Here is a 19,311-nt window from a genome sequence, read left to right as displayed (position 1 = left end):
TTACCGCAACGGGTCACATGAGGTCCTCTTTGTAACTGCAATATATCAGAACACCTTGTTTTGCAGAATTTTGTACATGTAAGACCTCAAAGTTTTTAATTCGCTCTCTTTTTGTATGATATGTGCTCTGTCAAACTGTTTAAGATCCAACTGGAATATTAGCTTTTTGGCTGAAGTAACATTTCAAGTATGTCCAACATAGGGGCCATTGCAAACACACACATCCAAAGCATTACACAGCCACAGCTGTGCTATAGCATGCCAGTATTTGTCTCAACACTCGGCTTAAATAGTTACAAGGGTTTTGTTTTTCCTTATGTTTTGATATCATGTTCTCTATGCTATTCCTGTGGCCTTTCAATATGAATATACTGTATAATCTCAGTATATGTATACGTTCTGAATTTATATGCAAAGTTCCTCTCATATTACTTAAACAATACGACTGAGGTTCCTTGTTTGGATTCACGTCCAATATACGATGAAACAATAAGCAGCGAGAACTTGATCATTTGCACCCAATGACTGATACGTATTTCACGGCGCAGCTTTTCTTTCTAAACAGAACATGGTTTATTGTAAGCTGCTTTTTTTCCTGTGGGGAGGGGGGGGTCGTGTTTCTAACATCAAAAGAGAAACTGAGTCATTTTCTCTGTTTGTAAATATGCCAGATATCGGGAACGAACGTTTCTGTGTCTTCAAACTTGTAGCTGCAGTATATGTGATTGCGAGAGGAAGGTGGTTTAAAACCGAGAGGAAGGAGGCGGTGGCACGGTGAAACAGAGTGAAACAAGAAGTGAACGGTTTGATAAATGTTACCTCAGTGAGGAATTCTTCAGGGACATTTTTTTTTTCTTTTTAGACAATGCATCTCACGTCACGTTACAGCTTAAAAGTCACGTTGAATAGCTGTTTTACTTTGTGCTGTAAAAAAAAGAAGAAAAGATGCAATCTGTCTCTATATAAAAATGATTGGGCACATTAACCAGGGCAGTTTCACCTTTCTGTCTACGGAGAGAAATATGACTGACCCTACGTATTGTACAGTGTATGGAGGCAACTCCAGTATTGTTTATACAGCGAATAAATCTTGAAATATTTTTTTTCTTTAATGTGTTTTCTTGTTATTTCTGAACATGTGACTTATGTTCGAATATTTAAACAGTTTATACCAGAAAAAAACAGATCCCTTTAAGTGTTCACATTTAATTGTAACCTTTCCACTGCTTTCTAGCCTTCCATTCAGTGTATATGAACAGTAAATGTGCACGTAAAATGAGGGCAGCAAGGGAGAGAGAACAAGACAGCAAGGAAGTGAGAGGAGGAAAAAGAGCTTCCAAAAGACATCACCATGAGATGAGCTGACTATAAATATCTCAGCTCTTCTAGTCTCTTCCAGCAATCCGCTCTTCTTCTTCTTCCCACTACAACTGCACGCTTTCGCTTTGGCAATGAATTCGGCTGTTGTGCAACCAAAGTGAGCTGTTTAATTCATAGTGGACATTACAGTGACAGTGGGGGTGAAATAAAGGAAATGAAAGCCCCACCCTGTTTGAACAGCACTAGAAGCAGAAGTATTGGCTTTCAAGGCAATAGAGTTTAAGACTTTCCCACACGTTTATCTTAATGTATCCATGCAATAGGAAATGTTTCCAATGTCATTTTCAATAGTACTATTTCAATTAATATTTTAGGCTGGATAACAAAAAAATAAAATAAAAGCAAATGCATCAGAGCTCTTGATGCATATTTCACACACTTGCAAAACAAAAAAAGTTAAATATTAAGATATCCTTCCTGAACAGTAGGATGGCTGGATATTCACATGCAAGAATTTGAAAGTTATATCTAATTTTGAAAGGGGCAATATTTTGGATGTATGGCCACAAAAAAGGAATACCTCTATTTTTACTTAAATTTAGGACTAAAACATTCAGATTAATTGTGATTGATTGATGAAATAATCTTAAACTAATTTAGTAATCCTTAACTGGGGTGTCGACTCTAAACCATGCCTTTAACTGACAGAGCAACCCACTTAGAGCAGTAAGTATATCAAAATTGTACTAAAAAATATACACTATATTGCCAAAAGTATTTGCTCACCCATCCAAATTATTGGAATCAGGTGTTCCAATCACTTCCATGGCCACAGGTGTATAAATTCAAGCACCTAGGCATGCAGACTGTTTTTACAAACATTTGTGAAAGAATGGGTCGCTCTCAGGAGCTCAGTGAATTCCAGCGTGGAACTGTGATAGGATGCCACCTGTGCAACAAATCCAGTCGTGAAATTTCCTCGCTCCTAAATATTCCACAGTCAACTGTCAGCTGTATTATAAGAAAATGGAAGTGTTTGGGAACGACAGCAACTCAGCCACGAAGAGGTAGGCCACGTAAACTGACGGAGCGGGGTCAGCGGATGCTGACGCGCATAGTGCGAAGAGGTCGCCAACTTTCTGCAGAGTCAATCACTACAGACCTCCAAACTTCATGTGGCCTTCAGATTAGCTCAAGAACAGTGCGCAGAGAGCTTCATGGAATGGGTTTCCATGGTCGAGCAGCTGCATCCAAGCCATACATCACCAAGTGCAATGCAAAGCGTCGGATGCGGTGGTGTAAAGCACGCCGCCACTGGACTCTAGAGCAGTGGAGACGCGTTCTCTGGAGTGACGAATCGCGCTTCTCCATCTGGCAATCTGATGGACGGGTCTGGGTTTGGCGGTTGCCAGGAGAACGGTACTTGTCTGACTGCATTGTGCCAAGTGTAAAGTTTGGTGGAGGGGGGATTATGGTGTGGGGTTGTTTTTCAGGAGCTGGGCTTGGCCCCTTAGTTCCAGTGAAAGGAACTCTGAATGCTTCAGCATACCAAGACATTTTGGACAATTCCATGCTCCCAACTTTGTGGGAACAGTTTGGAGCTGGCCCCTTCCTCTTCCAACATGACTGTGCACCAGTGCACAAAGCAAGGTCCATAAAGACATGGATGACAGAGTCTGGTGTGGATGAACTTGACTGGCCTGCACAGAGTCCTGACCTCAACCCGATAGAACACCTTTGGGATGAATTAGAGCGGAAACTGAGAGCCAGGCCTTCTCGTCCAACATCAGTGTGCGACCTCACAAATGCGCTTCTGGAAGAATGGTCAAAAATTCCCATAAACACACTCCTAAACCTTGTGGACAGCCTTCCCAGAAGAGTTGAAGCTGTTCTAGCTGCAAAGGGTGGACCGACGTCATATTGAACCCTATGGATTAGGAACGGGATGTCACTTAAGCTCATATGTGAGTCAAGGCAGGTGAGCAAATACTTTTGGCAATATAGTGTATATACATTTTTCATTTACAATAAAAAAAATAAAAATCCTTTATTGTGCTCTGTCCAGAACTCCAGAAGTGGAAATGTGTTTGTGTTTTATCTGGATTGATTTAGTAACAAATCTTCTATAAGGAACCGTTGGCTATCCGGTTATTAATCGATTAATCGAAAATATAATCATCAGATTAATTAATTTGCAAAATAATCATTACTTGCAGCCCTAGCCAAATTAACCTACAAGATGCTTAACATGCCATTAAAATCATCATATGGGTTTTCATGAGTTACACTAATCTGAAAGAATGTAAACTTTTGATTTTTAAAGCTATAGTGTGTAATTTTCAGCGACATCTAACGTCCAGACTGCAGACTGCAGCAACATGAACATCTCCCCCCCACCGCTCCCCCCCCCCCAACAGTACGGCGAGCGTTATGGGACAAAATGTCTTCCACGACGTCCGCATCACCTACCTTCTCAAGTGATGAGGTTTGTTTACATAGATAATTTTACAGATAGTATTCTCAGGCATAATACTGCCAACTATTGTTCAGTACCATCTCAGTTCATCTCTCTCAACTTGCCGTAGTTACTTTCGAGCGTAATGGGCGATCTCGCAATCGCTCGTTTGCTGGCTCTGCGCTGCCGTAGCGCAAAGATGTCTGCCTCCATGGCTGCGAGACCCGCTCCTATGTAATTATAAATAACGAATTCTAAGGCAACGCAAATATTAAGGTTAAGAGGCTGAGCTCGTAGATGATGATAAATAACATAGTTATGTATAATATATTACATTTCTGACTGTATATCCCTGTAATTATTACACACTGTAGCTTTAAGAAAGTGTTTTAAAAAAAAAAGTGAATCTGGGAATAAAAATGTTTTGTGCCTGAAGAGGAAGCAGCATGACAAGTGGAGAAATTATTCTATATTGTTTGAATTCCGTTTACTAATCAGGTTTAAAAATTTACAAATAAAATCAACAGGACAGATACTTGAATGATTTTAATCCATGTTTATTGATCCACATGTGATTGTTTTATTACACCCTGTAGGCAGATTTTAGTTAAGCCCCGTTCATTCCTTTAATTAAGTTCTCCTCAGCCTGTGTTGAACTGACATTGCTGAAACACTTACAGATAAATTACCTCTGCGGCGGTCATGACGGTAACAGACCGAGATGCCCTGGTCCTCAACAGAAGCTGCTCTGTTGCTGGCTCCCTTAATGGCTTCAATAATTACAGTAAATAGCTGCTTTGCTGCGGGAGCTAAGTCCTCCCTCTGCTAGTTCTGCATCGATTCACTGTACATTCTGAGCTGTCGTTGGTGGTTATATAAGGAATCAGTGAAACTCTGTCTCTCTGCAGCAATCAGCACTTGGAAGAGCACAATGAAAGGGATGGTGGACAGCTATGTAGGCTTCATCATGTAAGATTATGGAAATATCTGCATATTTTCTATGAATCCATGTGATAATCCAACATAAAGTTGCTTCAATGTTAATTAAGAAAATCAGACTAGATTTTTTTTACTAATAAAAATTCGGCTTTGCAGTTTATTCAGGCATTTGTGTTTTTTAGACATTCATCATTGCAAGATAACTTAAGCTGCTTATTGATGGAGATTGTCCCTGTGTTTTAGTTTTCAAGCACTGCAAATGATTCTCAATTAAATTTAGCTTTTGGCTATTTTACAGTGAATATTACCCGACCTAATCCCTTAAAGCTCTCACTGTATGTTTTGAGATCTTTCTTTCCTGAAGTTGTACTTTAGGCTTTGGCTGCTTCCCTAACTGAAGCTTCTCTTGACTGGCTTATCAGTTTCGGTGAGCAGCGCTGCCAAAATGATGGCCAAATTCATCATATTGTTTAAACCTCCCTGAAAAACCTCCATTATCTCTGACCGCTCTGCTCTAACCCTTCATCTTCAGTACTTGTTTGCTAGTGTTATGTAACAAACTTCGGAGCCCTTAACAGAACAGCAGGGTCTAAACTGACACATTAATTCATTTCAGTTTGTTTATATAGCTCCAATTATCAACGTATGTCATCTCAATGCACATTACAGAGACAAATTAACCAGATCAAATTGGTTCAAAGTTTTCTATTTACGGAAGGTTTCTATCGAAGTTTTCTATCAATTACCAAGAAAATGGTCTTAACCAGGATTAGGCTACTTCTGTGCAGCCAGAGAGCTGTATTTAAAGTTAGGAAGGGATTGATTTCTTTTTCAAGCCAGCTTTTTTAGATTTTCATAAATACATTTTAATAAACACTTTTAAAACCACATATCTATGGCTACAACTAACGATTATTTTGCAAAATGATTAATCTGTTGTTTATTTTTTCGATTAATCGATTAATAATCGGCTAGATAGATATAAAATATATCAGATTTTATAAAATTATACCAGATGAAAGTAAAACTTTTCCACTTGATGAGTTCTGGGTAGAGTATATTGACGGACGAAAAGTATGTTTCGTCTTAAATACAAAATATTTACATATTTTTTTTACAATTATGATAGAATTATTGCTCTAAGAGGGTCACTCTGTCAGCTAAAGGCATGTATTACGGTAGCTATACTCCAGTTAATGATTAATCGATTGCTAAATTAGTTGCAGATAATCTCAATAATTGATTAATCAGGATTAATCCAATTAATTGTTTCAACCCTACGCATAGCCATTCATTTTACAATGATGTACTAATAGTGTATTACAAGACATCCTGTTGTTACATTTGCAACGTCTGTGACATTGAAAGTTATTTCAAGTTTGATATGTTGACTTCAGCAAACATTTAGAATGAACATCTCTCTCAAACCTGGGAGTAGTTTATGAGCACTCATTGCACAGAAATATTCAATTTAGCTAAATACAGATTCAAAATAGCCTCAGCTTAACAAAACTGACAGTGACTCTATTTTACTTCTAACATCATCACTTTGCATGATTGCAACGACTGCAAGTTCCTCCTCACAGCAAGTCTTTATTGTAAGCAACTGTACTGTAGAAGTCATCTTCTAGCAAATGGGGCTAAGCAACAGGTGAGGGAGGGGACAGAAGTAAAATATTTTGTGATGCAAAAAGATAAACAACGTCTCTAGAACCTCATTATAAGAACTTTAAAAAGGAATGGTGCAACAAATATACTGTATTTGTTTTTAACATTTCAGAATCTCAGACCAAGCCTTTTAAAAGGATGTTTTAAATAAAGAATGTTGGTAATGCTGAAAACATACTCTGTTTTATTTTTGTTGTATTGTTTTTTATTTTTTTAAAGCCTGTGATACAACTCAAACAACCTCGTTTTTTTTTTTCAGGAGCAGGTGTAAAGTCCACACCTTACCATTAAAACTCAATTCAGGAATAGATTAACATGTAGACCAGCTTTATTGAGATTTAATGTTCTTAAATTGAGTGGGAGATCAAGTTTATTCCATTCTTTCTGTGACCTCAGCCATGTGCACCAAAGTATATTTCTGATCTTGGCACCGGATATATCTATTTACACATGAGCAACCATGTGAAAGGTTTTGACTTTGACCTTGTTCTTAAAAAGCAAACATTACATTTTTTTCTTTTTGTCCAAGGGTCAGCAGAGGGCAATGTCTTTTTTTGGTACCCACATATATTTTATATAAACACTGAATTATTTTAACTTAAAATTCAGGTTAAGGCAGTTTCCAACATAGAAATAAAAGTTAAATGTATAATTTCATTTACATTTTACATCCATTCTCTATATTTCTATTAATCTCTAGAAAACTACTATATCCTCTTTCATATTTTTTAATTAATTTCCTTTCCAGTTTCCTTTCTACAGAATCCCAATATCACCTCTTATTTTCCTTTCTCCTCTTCTGTTGCTGCAGGTTAACTTGAATGGGGCAAGGTTCAGGGGCTAACAAGCCTAAGAGACTGCGTCACACATCCGCCCAGAAGTTAAAATTTAACCTCAGCAAGTCATTATCGCACTACGTGACCATTGCCTCGACTCAGCAAACACACGTGTACAGGTGCTGGTCATAAAATTAGAATATCATGAAAAAGTAGATTGATTTCAGTAATTCCATTTAAAAAGTGAAACTTGTATATTATATTCATACATTACATACAAACTCATATATTTCAGATGTTTATTTTGTTTAATTTTGATGATTACAAATGACAAGAAATGAAAATCTCAAATTCATCATATAAGAAAATTAGAATATTGTGAAAAGGTTCAAAATTGATGGCCCCTGGTGCCACACTCTAATCAGCTAATTAACTCAAACCACCTGCAAAAGCCTTTAAATGGTCTTTCAGTCTAGTTCTATAGGCTACACAATCATGGGGAAGACTGCTGACTTGACAGTTGTCCAAAAGACGACCATCGACACCTTGCACAAGGAGGGCAAGACACAAAAGGTCATCGCTAAAGAGGCTGGCTGTTCACAGAGCTCAGTGTCCAAGCACATTAATAGAGAGGCGAAGGGAAGGAAAAGATGTGGTCGAAAAAAGTGTACAAGCAAGAGAGATAACCGCACCCTGGAGAGGATTGTGAAACAAAACCCATTCAAAAATGTGGGGGAGATTCACAAAGAGTGGACTGCAGCTGGAGTGAGTGCTTCAAGAACCACCACACACAGACGTATGAAAGACATGGGTTTCTGCTGTCGCATTCCTTGTGTCAAGCCACTCTTGAACCACAGACAGCGTCAGAAGCGTCTTGCCTGGGCTAAAGAGAAACAGGACTGGACTGCTGGTGAGTGGTCCAAAGTCATGTTCTCTGATGAAAGTAAATTTTGCATTTCCTTTGGAAATCAAGGTCCCAGAGTCTGGAGGAAAAGAAGAGAGGCACTTCATCCACGTTGCTTGAAGTCCAGTGTAAAGTTTCCACAGTCAGTGATGGTTTGGGGTGCCATGTCATCTGCTGGTGTTGGTCCATTGTGTTTTCTGAGGTCCAGGGTCAACGCAGCCACATACCAGGAAGTTTTAGAGCACTTCATGCTTCCTGCAGCTGACCAACTTTTTGGAGATGCAGATTTCATTTTCCAACAGGACTTGGCACCTGCACACAGTGCCAAAGCTACCAGTACCTGGTTGAAGGACCATGGTATCCCTGTTCTTAATTGGCCAGCAAACTCTCCTGACCTTAACCCCATAGAAAATCTATGGGGTATTGTGAAGAAGAAGATGCAATACACCAGACCCAACAATTCAGAAGAGCTAAAAGCCACTATTAGAGCAACCTGGGCTATCATAACACCTGAGCAGTGCCACAGACTGATCGACTCCATGCCACGCCGCATTGCTGCAGTAATACAGGCCAAAGGAGGCCCAACTAAATACTGAGTGCTGTACATGCTCATACTTTTCATGTTCATACTTTTCAGTTGGCCAACATTTCTATAAATCCTTTGTTTTTATTGGTCTTCAGTAATATTCTAATTTTCTGATATGATGAATTTGAGATTTTCATTTGTTGTCATTTGTAATCATCAAAATTAAACAAAATAAACATCTGAAATATATGAGTTTGTATGTAATGTATGAATATAATATACAAGTTTCACTTTTTAAATGGAATTACTGAAATCAATCTACTTTTTCATGATATTCTAATTTTATGACCAGCACCTGTATATCTTTGGAGAGTGATAATGAAATCCAATAAATTATATCTTGTTAACCTAAATTATGCCCAGCAAAGCAAACCTGAAAGAGATTTTTTGAAATCATACAAAAAAACAAAACAAAAAAAAAAACATAGACAATATAGCCTCTAAGTCTACTTGTATACAGAGATGGTACAGGTGCTGGTCATAAAATTAGAATATCATGAAAAAGTAGATTGATTTCAGTAATTCCATTTAAAAAGTGAAACTTGTATATTATATTCATACATTACATACAAACTCATATATTTCAGATGTTTATTTTGTTTAATTTTGATGATTACAAATGACAACAAATGAAAATCTCAAATTCATCATATCAGAAAATTAGAATATTGTGAAAAGGTTCAAAATTGATGGCCCCTGGTGCCACACTCTAATCAGCTAATTAACTCAAACCACCTGCAAAAGCCTTTAAATGGTCTTTCAGTCTAGTTCTATAGGCTACACAATCATGGGGAAGACTGCTGACTTGACAGTTGTCCAAAAGACGACCATCGACACCTTGCACAAGGAGGGCAAGACACAAAAGGTCATCGCTAAAGAGGCTGGCTGTTCACAGAGCTCAGTGTCCAAGCACATTAATAGAGAGGCGAAGGGAAGGAAAAGATGTGGTCGAAAAAAGTGTACAAGCAAGAGAGATAACCGCACCCTGGAGAGGATTGTGAAACAAAACCCATTCAAAAATGTGGGGGAGATTCACAAAGAGTGGACTGCAGCTGGAGTGAGTGCTTCAAGAACCACCACACACAGACGTATGAAAGACATGGGTTTCTGCTGTCGCATTCCTTGTGTCAAGCCACTCTTGAACCACAGACAGCGTCAGAAGCGTCTTGCCTGGGCTAAAGAGAAACAGGACTGGACTGCTGGTGAGTGGTCCAAAGTCATGTTCTCTGATGAAAGTAAATTTTGCATTTCCTTTGGAAATCAAGATCCCAGAGTCTGGAGGAAAAGAAGAGAGGCACTTCATCCACGTTGCTTGAAGTCCAGTGTAAAGTTTCCACAGTCAGTGATGGTTTGGGGTGCCATGTCATCTGCTGGTGTTGGTCCATTGTGTTTTCTGAGGTCCAGGGTCAACGCAGCCACATACCAGGAAGTTTTAGAGCACTTCATGCTTCCTGCAGCTGACCAACTTTTTGGAGATGCAGATTTCATTTTCCAACAGGACTTGGCACCTGCACACAGTGCCAAAGCTACCAGTACCTGGTTGAAGGACCATGGTATCCCTGTTCTTAATTGGCCAGCAAACTCTCCTGACCTTAACCCCATAGAAAATCTATGGGGTATTGTGAAGAAGAAGATGCAATACACCAGACCCAACAATTCAGAAGAGCTAAAAGCCACTATTAGAGCAACCTGGGCTATCATAACACCTGAGCAGTGCCACAGACTGATCGACTCCATGCCACGCTGCATTGCTGCAGTAATACAGGCCAAAGGAGGCCCAATTAAATACTGAGTGCTGTACATGCTCATACTTTTCATGTTCATACTTTTCAGTTGGCCAACATTTCTATAAATCCTTTGTTTTTATTGGTCTTCAGTAATATTCTAATTTTCTGATATGATGAATTTGAGATTTTCATTTGTTGTCATTTGTAATCATCAAAATAAAACAAAATAAACATCTGAAATATATGAGTTTGTATGTAATGTATGAATATAATATACAAGTTTCACTTTTTAAATGGAATTACTGAAATCAATCTACTTTTTCATGATATTCTAATTTTATGACCAGCACCTGTATAATCATAACTTAGGCAAAAATTTGGTAAAAGAATAGGAACAGGTGTGCTCAAAAGTACCAAGTAGTGCTTTAGTACAGCAACAATAGTTTACCTTTTTGTACATTTCAGTGTTTGACATTACAAAATGTCCTTAGAGCTATTTAAACTCACTCGCTTCCTGACAGAGATCCTGCGTATAAACTAGAAATGTGGATACGGTTGTTAGGGACTAGTCCTTGCCAGGGCTGAGTTCTGAGCATGCAGAAGCTATCCTAAATAGTACAATGCACTGATCACACCTTCTTCCAGAATAGAGGCAGGCTCCATCCTTGGGGAAGAGAGTTTGGTTTAGGTCTTCATTTAGTTCCTATGATAATAATGGTGAATAATAATAATGAAATTGTATATTGCCAACTCAAAATATTTACTACCTTCCATTGATTTTGTTACTTCCAGTGGGACCAACGAGATGCAAACCCCTCTCTCTAAAGGGGAGCCTGAAAGAAGTAGTAAAGGTTTTTTTTTTTAAGCATATGCATTGATCGATGGCATTTTTTTTTATTTTGTTGTTCTTGTGACAATGACAATAAAGATGAATTGAATTGATTGAATTAAGTTGAATTGAGATATAAGCCTGGGTGTTGTCAGACAAATAAGGCTTTTAGGCCACCTGTTGGAGGGGTGTGTAGAGCTTTGCAGTTTGCAGTCTCTCTCCCCTACAAGTAAGTCATTGACAAATTTAAGATAAGAATAAGGGTCAGTTGATGAAGCCAGATTTTCTGTTCAGGTTTCCTAAAATATAGTGGTTAAGCTGTTTAAGAAGTGAGCTTCTGTGTTGTGGTTTGATTCACTCAAGAGGATTTGAAAATAAGTAAATTTTCTTCTGGTAAAATATCAAAAGGTCCTGTGGGTTTACCAGGTAGACTATGAAGGCAGAGAAAGCTAGGATCATTTTTTTTCTCCCAAACGTTTGTGGAAGAGTCACAATCTTTTATTTTGTTTTCTTTTGAGTATTAAGTTTTACGTTGCTCCATATTTTCTAGTTTTATTGGTTTAATTCTTATTTTGTTGTGTTATCTGGTTATATTTTAGGTTTTCAGGATTTTATTTGTTGCCCTCTGTTACCTTCTGGTGTTTTCCTTTTCCCTATCTCCTTTCCAGTCTGCTATGTTCACACCTGCTCCCAATCTGCTCGTTAGCCCTCTCTTTGTTCAGTCTCCCATAAATACACTCCTTGTGCAGTTCCTCAGTGCTGGTTCCTCGTCAAATTTCCTCCAACTCCGTCTCACTGAGTTTTCCTCGTCGTGATTGTTTTTCCCCTGATGTCTCCATGGTTTCTGTTCTATTTGACTTTTTTTTTCACGTTTGATTTTTGGATTTTTTTGGATTCCATCATCAGTTGTCTGTTAAGAGTTCATTAAATCATCAAGAAACTCACCTCTGCCTCCCTGCCTCTGCATTTGGGTCCTTAAAGCTACAGTGTGTAGTAATTACAGGGATATACAGTCAGATATGTAATATATTATACATAACTATGTTATTTATCATCATCTACGAATCTCAGCCTCTTAACCTTAATATTTGCGTTGCCTTAGAGTTCGTTATTTATAATTACATAGGAGCGGGTCTCGCCACCATGGAGGCAGACATCTTTGCACTACGGCAGCACAGAGCCAACAAACTAGCGATTGCGAGATTGCCCATTACGCTCGAAAGTAACAACGGCAAGTTGAGAGAGATGAACTGAGACGGTACTGAACACACAGACTAATGAAATACTATCTGTAAAATTATCTATGTAAACAAACCTCATCACTTGAGAAGGTAGGTGATGCGGACGTCGTGGAAGACATTTTGTCCCGTAACGCTCGCCGTACTGTTGGGGGGGAGAAGCGGTGGGGGGAGATGTTCATGTTGCTGCGGTCTGCAGTCTGGACGTTAGATGTCGCTGAAAATTATACACTGTAGCTTTAAACCACAACCTAATCCTGACAGGAAGGCTTCCTCGATCTCCCTCTTCATGACCCCTTTTACCTTTTGGATCCATCTGGTTATATTCGTTTTACTTTTTAGCTTCACGTGCTTGTCTTGGCATGTGGTTTTTCTGTTCACTACACCTTCTATCCTTTGGACCAAACATGTTGCTAGTTTTAGTTCTGAGGGAAGGCATCCCTGTCCCCTCCAGTGCAAGGCTCTTTTCTTTTGCACAACTTGAGACCCACTATCAATTTCTTAAGACATTCAGGATTTTGGGAGCTATACGACAATCACCAATCACAAAAATCAGTATCTGCCAATTGCCAATCACCAATCACAGCATCAAATCCGTTCTTTAACTAAATTTTTTAACTGCTCTCTCATGTACACTGACATTGGAGAAAGCATCATGAACTGACCATTGTTTTCGTGAAGGAGGCAGCGGAGACCAAGGGCGTAGGTTTGATTTGAACTTTGGTAGGGACACTATTGGTCAGGTGTCATTGGTGCTATGCAATATGCATGCCCTTTTTTATGCTGGATGTGAGCATCCGTACTGATAAGAGGAATTCATTGTTAAAAGAGAAAAGCAACATTTTGCTCCATTAATAAAAATGTTATAAGCTCTACACTCATTAGATGCTGTTTATCAATGTTTGAAGTATCACCGGCTCTGATGAATGTGGAATTAGGACTGTTTTCCACTTTGAAAATGGTTTCATTTGAACGACTAAGAGAGAAGGTAAATACAGTATTTTCTTTTGAAGATACAGAATTGTGCGAGTTAAACCCCACTCTAATATTTGTACCTACTATTCTCTCTCTGTATCAAGCAAAAATAATACATTCATTAAAATATTAACTTCACTATAAAAGTTGAACATCTGAGCTGTAGTTACTCTGTGTAGCCAATTTCATGTATTTTATCTAGGGCTGAAAAAAATGAATCATATTAATTGATTATTTCAATAATCGTCAACTAATTTAGTAAGTGATTCATCATTAACTGGAGTATAGAGACTTTAAAACATACAGTAATATAAATGTAAAATGTGCCTTTCCCCACAGAGCAACCCACTTAGATCAGTTATTATATAAAAATTGTAAAAATAAAAACAAAAAAATTAAAACAGTAATATCAACTAAATATCGGTAAAAGGAAACCCTCACATTTTCTGTTTTAATTGGCTGTGGCTAAGAATCAGAAATGTTGATGGCTTACAGCCTTTATTTGCCCATTTTTCCAGCAGTCTTCAGAACTCCTGGCTGACTCAGAATATTTCGTTTTATAACAGAAAAAAAAAGGTTTTTGTTTTTTAGTGTGCATGATATTCATTTTTTTATTGGGACTAGTTTTGTAGCCTAATATTAATTGTAGTAACCGCTGCATTCTAGTGTGAATACATTTTCAATTTTGTGCTCCAAGCACACGCGGACTAGAAAACAGCCAATCAGAGAGAGAGAAGGCGGGACCTAAGGCAAAACAACCAATGAGAGTGAAGTTAAACAGCGCAGCACAGTTCCATGCGCTGCTACGTGAAAGGGACAGGAGAGACCAGGCAGAGGAGCTGCGAGAGGAAAAGAAGCCACTGCTGCAACAACTACTGCTGTAAATTATAAACATGTTGCTCACATCAAATTATTGGTCGGGACAATTAGGTCGGTTCAAAATTTTGGTAGGGACATGTCCCTATGGTCCCTATGCAAACCTACGCCCATGGCGGAGACTAGTTGAAAATTTATTTCATTCTGTTCTTCTTTTTAGTCATTTATAGAGCATTTCATAATATTAATCATATCGCATATTTAAGAATTTATAGAGATTTCAAGATGACAATATCCAAAAAAAATTTAGAAATTAAAAGAAACAATAAAAATTGTTTATTATCCATAAAGTTTAGGTTAACAGTGATCCCTACAGTTCATAGGTCAGTATGGTTAGCCCTTCTTTTGACTCTGTACCCATATAGTAGCCCTCAACCTTAAAAAGGGAAAGGGCTGGCCTTAGACTCTTGCTGCTCATTCTCCCTGGCTGGCATCTCAAAAGTACTATTGTCCTACTCCCGGTCTTTTGCCATGCTCCATCGATCCTCTCCTTGTTCTGGCGCTGTTTCCCTGGCAGACCTATCTGTCCTCTGCTCTCCTTTGAAGCTGCATTATCTCCCCCCCTTCATTGAGCTATCTTCCCAGTGGGCTACTCCAAGATACCACTCTAGTTTCTCAGTTCCAGAAGGGTGCATGGCTGGTCAAAGGTAATGCTGCTCTCTCAGTTTTTGTTCTCACACTGATTTCCTGCTGCTCGTCTCTGAGCTCAGGAACGCCGTCTACCCTTGCCTCTATTGTCCGGGTGATTTGTCCCCCTGTTTTTGGTGCTCTGACTAAAAAAAACTAAACAAAGCGTAGGAGAATGAGTTGTGTCTGCTCCAAAACAAAAAAAAAACATTCAACAACAGGATGACCTCTGCTTAAAATTTTTGGACTTTTTGGCATTTTCTGACAGCTTCAATTAACCCGATTAACAGGTGTTCCCATGTATTTTTAGCCTATTTTCTGATTTCCTGCATGGTACAATTGTTGGTTCTGCAATGGAGGCTGGGTCCACAACTAATGAAAATTCTTCCCTCAAAGCCTAACAACAGGGGGAATAAGGGTCTTTGACAGACAGAGTCAGACTCTCCATTAACACATGAATTTTCCTTGAAATGGTTTTCCAAATGGAATTCAGCTTCTACCACAATGAGGGGTTATAGAGGTTTAAAAGGCAGATTGTCCCCAAGGTGGTCATCAAAGTTTGATTCTGTCTAGGCTTCAGGAGGGCATAAGATGGCAGAACCTTGGTGAGCTCCATGTCTCGCAGATTCTTGTCAGTGGTTGTGGTTCAGTGATGTATAATTCACTGGTGTTTAACAAGAAATTGCCGTTATTTTAACTAAAAACGAGTCAATTGCGTTATGGATAGGTGAGTCCTCCAGCGTAGCCATGGTGGTTATCCCCCGGCAAGGCCCTTCTGACTGTCATCATTCCTACATGTCCCATGCCAAAAAACACTTCCTACATGTCATCGGTCCAACCCGCTGATTGTTACGAGACGGACGTATCAGCGGGAGTCTTTCAAGATGGATTTTTTGTGAGACCGAACACTCAGATCTCGCGACAATCCAGCTTGCAGCGCAAGGTTATGTATACAATGCTGCTGAATCCATTCTGAGGAGTCACACCCACTTTCAGCTCAGTTGATGTATGGGGAAGATCACTAGGAAACAGCTTCATCTGTCATCTGTAAAGTGGGAATCATCTCAAGAGACTATTCCTGAGTCTCCCCTCCAGAGTACTTCACCATTGAACTAGGGGATTCCTCAGCCTGAGATTTCTCCTAGACTGAGTATGTGTCCAACATCCAAGTTCTCTTCTCAGCTACTTCACACTTGCCCTCTACCACTGACAGTGCAAGCCCATTTTTTGTCAACTACATGCAGAACATGATCTTATGTGTGCTGTAGACTGGAAAATCCCTTATGATTATCTCTGCCCAACAATACAGCATAATTCAGGGTTGTTTATGTACATTAAATATGGCATAGAACATTGTTTTAGTTGTAACAGTGGAACTGGAGCATTTATATTTCCCTAATACAACCACAGAAGAAATATTCTATCCGTGTAGAAATAACACACCAAAAGTGTTCACGTGTTGTTTCTTAACAGAGGTGGAACCAAGTCACATTATCCAAGTCTCAAATAAGACTCAAGTCTTTCTCAACAAGTCCTTAGTCAAGTCTCAAGGAAAAACAGTCACGTAAGAGTTGATTCTCAAGTTAAGGCAGGTAATTCAAGTCAAGTCCCAAGTTTAAAACTTTGAACGTGAAGTACTTTTCAGTCTTTTTTTTTTACAAAGTTTAATTATATGTTAATTGCAGATAATTAACCATGTGCACTTTTTAAATTGGATCTTATCTCAATACACAGTGAAAGCGCTGCATTTCTAAAAAGATCGCGTTTGCTAAAGTCGGCCATCTCATCATAGCAATTTTGTTCAAAAAAAGTTGTAAGCTAGCTTGTTCCCATCTGTGATTTTATTTGCTTGTTTTCTTTGTTGTATTATGTTTTCTTTCAAGTACTTTGCACTCAGGAGCATATATGTACTTTTTAGGGTAAAGTGATTGGCCTTGCGGTAGCTCATGGGCACATTGGTACATAGTGTGGGAAGGAAGAGAACACCTCTAGGCCACTGCAGAAGAGAGAAGGACTCAATTTGTTAATGGGATGAGTAAAAGGAATTAATGCCATGCACCCTTTAAATAACAAGTGCTTAAAGCTTTAGATTTGGTGAAAAATCAAGTCAGATCAAACAGGTTGAAGTCTGATCTAAGTCCAGATTCATTTATGTAAAAGCCAGAAGCCTGACCATTTTTTCAAATCAAGTCTACAGTCATACAATTAATGACTGGTGTTTGACTCAAGTTCAAGTCATGTGATTTGCAACTCATACTGTTGCTGCTCCTGTGTTACATAATGGGAGAGCAGGAGGAAATTAACATCCTGTAAAGTTTTGTGATGCTCAGTGTTCCTGCCTTCCACCACACACTCACAATCAGGTTAGTTTGCAATTAACCGAACCATATAATCTGAGCGAGTATTTATATGGATGCTGCTTAGAATAAAAACACCCTTCAGAACGCAATTTCATTTCATTTGACCTAAATCAGACAACAAACCATCATGTTTTTGTGGTCGTCTGGAAAACTTTATAAATCTCATTCATCTCTTTCAGGGCACTTAATTAAACACTTTCTGACTATGCTATTTAAAGTGATATCAATGTTATATAAGAACATCACTGCAGATCTAGATAGATATATCCATTGTCCACGATGAGAAGCAGCTTTGGACACATTTTCCTATCAGCTATAAATATTAATGACTGATGGAAGACACATTCAATATGATCCCCAGAGTCAGATTTGCAGACCATTAGCACATGTAATGCTTTAAACTGCCCCATTATTTCAGGACGAGAGTGTCTGAGTCCTCATAATTCACCTCTGATGCCCCTTGGAGAAAAATGGCCAAAAAAAAAGATCTAAAATGATTACCAGATCTGAGAAAAGCACCAGACAATCATGTTACTCGACCTTAAGATTATCTTGAAATCTGAAAGAAAACCTCTATTTTTGTATAGATGGCACACCATTAAGATGACCCTTTAACCCTTAATAATGACAAACCCGACCTCTGAACCCTGATACAAGAGATACTGGTTCATTTCTAGAAATTTAAGAGTGGGTCTAAAAAATAAAATTTCTTAACTTTTCCCATTATTTTCAATATCATGCAACCATGAACTTTTTAATTCTCTTGTGCATTTTTATGGAAAATGTGTGAAATAAATGAACCAACACATTTGCCCACTGCAGAATTCTCTCCACAAATTATCTTTTTTGAGTTACAGGTTTCCACCTTACCTTTTTTTTTTTTTTAATGAGACATTTTAAACAGATTCACAAAAAACTCTCTAAGATAATGAAAATTATTTTTTGTGATAGCAGTGAACCTGTGAACGGTGATTAAAAAAATCTGAATCACAGCATGCTACAGAGAACCTGACAGGAGCGATGTTTAAATCTGTTTGCTTTTTTCAGTCCAAACTCTGCACTACTTTAGCTCTCCTGTCCTGCTCATGACCTAGAAAAGTTCTGCAGGTTGCTGAAATGCATAGCTTTTTCTGCATGTGGGTCTGAATCGAAATGAGGTGCCTTACTGGTGTGGTGAAGAATAAGTGTCTCATTCATATGACTCTTTTGTTCAAGTTAACAACGTATTTCAAGTCAGAATCCAAAGTTAAATTGATACTTTTTCGGATTAATTCATTAATGGTTTGGATTCAACTTGACATTTTCTTAGAAAAAATATTCTGATAATGATTTAAGCAAAATAAGACTGTGCTTGTAGTATGAGTCTTTCCTGTGGACTCTTTTTAGCAGAATGAACCATGGAAATACTCAGTGGTTAAACAGTTGTAGAGTTTAGCAATTCATTTAAATAAATGTGCAAATTAAACGCACAACATGAGACACACTTCCTCCCTATCTGCATGTTCTGTTACAGAACATCTGCATCCCCCCCCCCCATGTTCCTTTCTACCTGTTTGTGCAAATCCAGGACTGAATGTATATTTGGCATTCATACAAGTAACAGTCTACCCGATTGTCCTTTTCTTTACTTCAGATTCTCTCACATTCATGAAAATTTGTTGCACCCTCAAGCTGTAGCGTGAAACCCGCGAGGACATTCAGTCTTCTAGCTGTGTGAGGCATAGAAATGGGGAAGTGGAGATAAAAATAATTTTTTGCAGGCTGATCCGTCTGATGATAACAGTTCTTTCTGACTGTTGCTATGGTAACCATGAACAAAAAGGAAGTTGAACTGTTGCACAGCTGAACAGGATCAACAATATCAGAATTATTGCCTTCAGGGTGTAAATTTCTGCATCTAGACATGTTTAAAAATTGTTCAAATCGATTTCCATTGGGTTTAAGAAAAATGATTAGGCAACACATAAGGGCAGTAGTAATATATTATAATAAATGGCTTGGAAAAAAGAGAGAAATTGCAACAGCTTAAAA

Source organism: Cyprinodon tularosa, unplaced genomic scaffold (assembly GCF_016077235.1).
Source record: "Cyprinodon tularosa strain WSP-4 unplaced genomic scaffold, ASM1607723v1 ctg10, whole genome shotgun sequence".
NCBI classification, from domain to species: domain Eukaryota; kingdom Metazoa; phylum Chordata; class Actinopteri; order Cyprinodontiformes; family Cyprinodontidae; genus Cyprinodon; species Cyprinodon tularosa.
The sequence above is the reverse complement of the archived record's forward strand: the minus strand, read 5'-3'. Positions refer to the sequence as shown.